The sequence below is a fragment of the Colobus angolensis genome, unplaced genomic scaffold (assembly GCF_000951035.1).
Source record: "Colobus angolensis palliatus isolate OR3802 unplaced genomic scaffold, Cang.pa_1.0 Scaffold7, whole genome shotgun sequence".
In the NCBI taxonomy this organism is placed as follows: domain Eukaryota; kingdom Metazoa; phylum Chordata; class Mammalia; order Primates; family Cercopithecidae; genus Colobus; species Colobus angolensis.
In genome coordinates this window covers 8,795,756-8,801,740 of record NW_012120709.1, presented here as the reverse complement: position 1 = coordinate 8,801,740, position 5,985 = coordinate 8,795,756, and positions in this window count along the sequence as shown.

Below are 5,985 nucleotides of genomic sequence, written 5' to 3'. Positions count from 1 at the left end.
GAGGCCAAGCAGGTGACTTGAGAGATCAGGTGCGTGGTTTGACCTTCGACTTGGGGTCTTACACGTTGGCATTCCACGTGCACAGTAACCTGCCAGCCCTTGAGAGGGGCCGCTTGGGCATTGCGTTTACTGGAGTTGTATGCATGCTCACTTGAGGCGTTCTTCCCTTATTAGTTGAGTGTTCCTAGAAGGTCTTATACCAGTTAAACTCTGCCATTTTGCTGCTTGGTGAACATACGTGAACCCACCCGCCCAACTCCATCGGGAAGCTGCTGATCACCAGTTTGAGGAGTTTCTATCTATTGGGAGACTGCCTTTCCCTGGCGCTGGCTGCAACAAATTGTTATTTTATAGAGGCAGTTTAACAACTGCCTGACCATCACCTGATGGTTGCCAGACATTCCTGATGAAGGGGGGCCTCTCCTGCCCTGTTCATGTCTGCCTGGCTACCTACTGTAACAAGCCTTGGCTCCAGGGCATTTGGGCTTCTCAAGGAAGAAAACCAGAGTTTGCTTTGGTAAGTGTCTCCATGGTAAAAGCCTACCTCTTTGACCTTTTTGTGTTTCTGCTTTCACTTGCTTTTTAGCCTCTGAAAAATCCCAACTTCTCATCGATTTATTGAAGTCTTCTTCATTAAATGTCATTTTATATGATACTTTCTCCAGTGTCTTTATGCATTTTCACTGTAAGCCAAGAAAAATGACTCACTGACTGGTAGTTTTATTTACTGTTCATTTGGAATTTCGCTGTTTTCATTTCAAAAATGTCTTATTTAGTGTGTTAAAGCAAACTAAACATGGCCTGAGAAGGACTCCATACCTCTATATTTTAGTTCTTGTGCATGAACTGCTACCTAACTTAATAGGTAGGCAAGATTGAAAACCTAACTTAGGAGTATGTGCCTGTAACAGTCTCTGAGTCTTGGCCAATCCCAGCAGCCATGTTTCAACCAGTCATTTATTGCTGAGTGTTCAAACTGTGTTCAAATAAGGCAAATGCTAGGCTGTAACCAATCCAGCTGTTTCTGTACCTCACTTCCAATTTCTGTACATCACATTATATTTTTATCTATAAATTTGTTCTGACCACGAGGCACCTCTATGACAGAGGTACAGTCAGAGGTGTTTGAACCAGAGCACTTGTATCTTAAATAGGGACTTGATAAAATAACGCTAAGACCTGCTAGCCTACATTCCCAGTAAGTTAAGGCATTCTTAGTCACAGGATGAGACAGGAGGTCGGCACAAGATACAGGTCATACAGACCTTGCTGATAAAACAGTTGCAGCGAAGAAGCCTGCTAAATCCCACCAAAACTAAGATGGTGATGAGAGTGACCTCTGGTCTTCTCACTGCTACACTCCCACCAGCACCATGACACTTTACAAATGCCATGGGCATGTCAGGAAGTTACCCTATATGGTCTAAAAACGGGGAGGCATGAATAATCCTCCCCTTGTTTAACATATAATCAAGAAATAACCATAAAAATAGGCAACCAGCAGCCCTCAGGGCTGCTCTATGAACTGGCCATGCTCTATTCCTTTACTATCTTTAAATCTCTTTCAATTTAGGCTAGAAGTCCAATGCGCTATCCATTACACTATAGAGCCTGCTTGCTATTCCTTGACTTTCTTAATAAACTTACTTTCACTTTACTGTATGATTTTGCCTCGAATTCTTTCTTGTGTGAGATCCAAGAACGCTCTCTGGAGTCTTGATTGGGACCCCTTTCCGGTAACAGTACTATTATTTTCCTTACATTACAGTTGAAGAAATGGAAGTTCCAAGAAGCTAAGGGACTCAGGCTTGTAGATAGAGGAGAGGACAGATTGAAGGTCAGGCTGTCAGGTGGCACAGCAAATGCATAACCAGGAAGATAGGCAGCCATGCATCTCTGAGGTCAGCACACACTTGTGTCTCTTGAAGTCGTGAGTTTGGGTCCAGGGTGGCTGTTGTTTTTGGCAGCTGGATGGGACACTAAGGAGGCCTTGTCAACTGAACCCTCCCTATTTTACCTAAGAGGAAATAAATTTGTGATTTGTGCTCCACAATTAGAAGTGGCAGAAATGAGATCAGAAGCCTTACCTTCCAACACTTATCAAGTGTCTATCCACCGTACTACACAGCTTTCTTAATCCTTAAATCAGACATTTTATTGGTGTTTCATAAACTATCTGAGCAAACCGATGTGGGAGATACACAGAGTGTATTATTTATATAGAAATCCAGCAAGTTGAAAATTGTTCTCACCCTAGGTCAGTTTGTTATTATAACATTTACAATATACAGCAAGCAATAAAACAAGATAACATAAAACAAAGTAATCTGAATATGAACCCTGAAAGAAGTAACAGATGTCCAGTTAGATTCTATTGTAATGCCACCATTATTAGAGCCACTCCACCGTTCTAGTATGCCAGAGGGCCATGTGAATTAACTGGTTCAGCAAGAAAAAAAAAATGTTTTAAGTGTAAGTAAAACTTCCTCCATCTGCTAAGGCATACTGATCTTCTGTAAACAGGTACAATAAAATATAATATAAATAAAAGCCAAGGCTTCCCTGAATGAGAATGTGAACTATCACCTCCCATTCTCAGCTCATCTCACCAGTCTCTTGTGTCTCAGGCACCAGCAAGCCACCTGTCGGTCCTTCCCAACAAGGCTATGCAGGAGGACCGGTCTCTGGATAACCTTGATCCACCCAGATTTCTTGCACTGAGAATATGACATCCTGAGATAAGGAAAAAGGCCCGGAACCACCGGGCTATATTCTGTGACGCTTGTGCTCAGCAAGTCCCATGTCTCCCAGGACATAAAAGCCCAGGGTGGTGTGCTTTCGGTGTCCTTAGCTGTAGTAGGACATGGGGTCTGTGCAGATGAGACTCCACCCACCCTGGGCGGCTTTCCTGAGGTCTGGAGGACCAGCTTGTCATGGGTCCTAGGCTTTGGTTTATCCTTGCTGCTTATCTGTGAGTATTACATCTGTTTGCCTAACTTGGTATGTATGAGTGCTCTGTCTCACTAGACTCATACAAGTGGTAAAGAACCTTTGCAGGCTAACCCTTATTAACAAGAATCAAGATCAGGCCTTGAAACAGATTCAAATCCAGACACACTACCTCTGAGACTGGGGTACTCACATGTTCTAGCTAAGTACCTAAGCACTCCACTTATCCCACCTGCAATAAACTTGAGGTTACACAAGGAAGGAAACCTGCCATATTCACCTTTGTCTCCCTACCATCTACCACAGCCCTAATGCATACTGGGAGGACAGTACCTATCTTCAGAATGCTGTCACATTAGATAATAAAGGACTCAATGAGTTAATGGGTGTCACGGTGACTAAAAATCAGGGATAGAATGGTTCACATGTAATGTATTCCTTCTGTGGTCACAGACAATGTCTGTGTGGAAACATCAGAAGATTTCAGTTCAACTCAAACCCCAGATAAACCACTAGTGAGATACGGCTGATAAAAATGGCACAGCCTTAAGACTGACTTAACAGGAGTATGGTGCTCAGAAGAAAGGTTAATAGTGGAGTCTTCACTCCTGTGTCACTTCCCAGGCATTCTAAATGCTGTGCTCAATCTAATGGGAGCTGGTCCTTTTGTCCTTTCTCTTCGCATTTTTATCTTCCACTTCGAAGAAGGCTTCCCATCCCTTCTTTTATCTCTCTCTACCATCCTTCTTGGAGTTCTTTCTGGTTCCACAATATCAGTCCCCACACTCTCGACTTATATCTGTTTCCCCTAGAATCCCTATTACGATGCTATAGCACTTAACTTTTTGCTTAATATTTTAGCTTTTTAAATACACATCTGCTTTAACACCGCAAAGCACTGCTCAAAAGAAAGCAATTTTCATTATCTTTTGTTAGATTTGCTCCATGTATGTTTTATATCTATTACTTCTCTTTGCCATCAGTAGATTGTAACCTCTACATTTCTTTGTATATTACATGTTGCCCCTAGCTAGTTGTTCCAAACAAAGAACAAATGTTGCTAATCTGGTGATCTACAAGCCATAAAAAGAGGAAGCTGACATGCTAGGAAGGAATAAGAACACACACTCCAAGACAGGAGTGAGGTTTTGAAACATCCCTTAGTATATAACTACATACATGTATGTTCTGGTTACATTATTTTCATGTCCACAGCTCAGTAAGCAACTCAGGATATAAACAATTCCCAGGAGAGGAAATAAAAATGGCTAATAAACATAGGCAAAGATGTTCCATCTCAGTGATTAAGAAGGGAAATTCAAATTAAACAAAATGAGACACCATCATTTGCCCATCACATTGCCAAAAACAGTGTCATTACATTTATATTAGTAAAAATCAGAAATAACTGAAATATCTGTCAAAAGTGACGTGCTAAAATAAATGACATCCATGCTCTGAATACTACGTAGCCATCACAAGGAAGCATACACATTTGTGTATACATATGGAAAAATGATAATGATATATTGTCAAATTTTTTAAAAGCAAGTTGCAAAGCACCTATTTTTGGGAAAAACCCGTATGTTCTATGTTTCTATGTTCATATAAATACATATTCAAATATCTATGTAACTGTAGGTGCAAACCCTAAAACTAAAACAAAGACACAAACGGAAACAAAGGTATGGAAAGAAAAACACTCAAGTGCTAACTGTGGTTACCCCTAGGGAAGTACAACAGGAAGGATTTTTTCTTTTTATTTTGGGTACTTCTGTGCATTAAGTTTTGTTCAACACTAAAGTAATACTTTTGACTTTCTTTGAAATGAAAAATAAAACCAATAAAATGTGTGGTCATAAAAGTAGTTACAAAATGTTTTAACTATTCTAGAAAACAGTGACCTAACTTCAAGAACTGCATGCATGAATAGTCTAAGTCTTCTTTATAACTCTATGCTTGCAAAATTCTATACACATATTTGTGTCAGTTACAGAAATCTGAAGCCCTATCTGGTAGCCTAGAAGAGTTGTTTCCATATTGTAGATGAGGCAAGAAAGAAACTAAAAGAAAACAAAATATTTAATACTTTATATAAATTGACAACCCAGGGACAGGGCCCGCAGAAACAATTTACCTGATTATTGTTTCATGTTAGGGATCAGAAATTCAAATGCAAGTATCAGAAATTAAGAAGCCAGCTGGAAATAAAACAATACAGACAGTACAGAGAGTTCAAATACTGCCTAAAGGGAGCAGCCATTTCATAACTCCTATTGAGAAGATGGGTCTGGTATTACCAGATCATTCAATGTTTCCAGAGAAACCAGGAATCAGAATTTTGATATCGATACTCTCGTGTTTTAAATTTTAGCAACCGATTTTTTAAAATCCTAAATACTGTGTTGATAAACACTGTGAAAGCCAAACAAAACTTACCTCCTGGCTGGATTTGGTCTGCAGCCTCCTGTTTGCCATTTTTGGGCTTTCCCATCTTTGAAGCGTTCTAGTGGACAAATTCTAACACAACAGTCCCCAATCGTTTTGGCACCAGGGACCAGTTTTGTGGAAGACAATTTTTCCACGAAGAGGTGGGGGATAGTTTCAGGATGAAATGTTCCACCTGGAATCAGGCATTAGATGCTCATAAGGAGTGCACAACCTAGATCCCTCATTTGTGCAGTTCACAATAGGGTTCGTGCTCCTAGGAGAATCTAATGCTGCAGCTGATATGACAGGAGGCAGAGCTCAGGCGGTACTGGCTCGCCCACTGCCACCTCCTGCTGTGCCGCCCGGTCCCTGACCGGCCATGAACAGGTAATGGTCTGCGGCCCAGGGATTGCAAACCCCTATTTTAACATATCCTTCAAGACTCAGATCAATTCCCTCTTCTAACACTAGCCCTTTGCCTGTGGTATTACAGAATATTAGAATTCAAAGGCAGGTGGATTGCCCGAGCTCAGGAGTTCAAGATCAGACTGGGTAACGTGGCGAAACCCCATGTCTACCAATAATTAAAAAAGTGTCTGGGCGTGG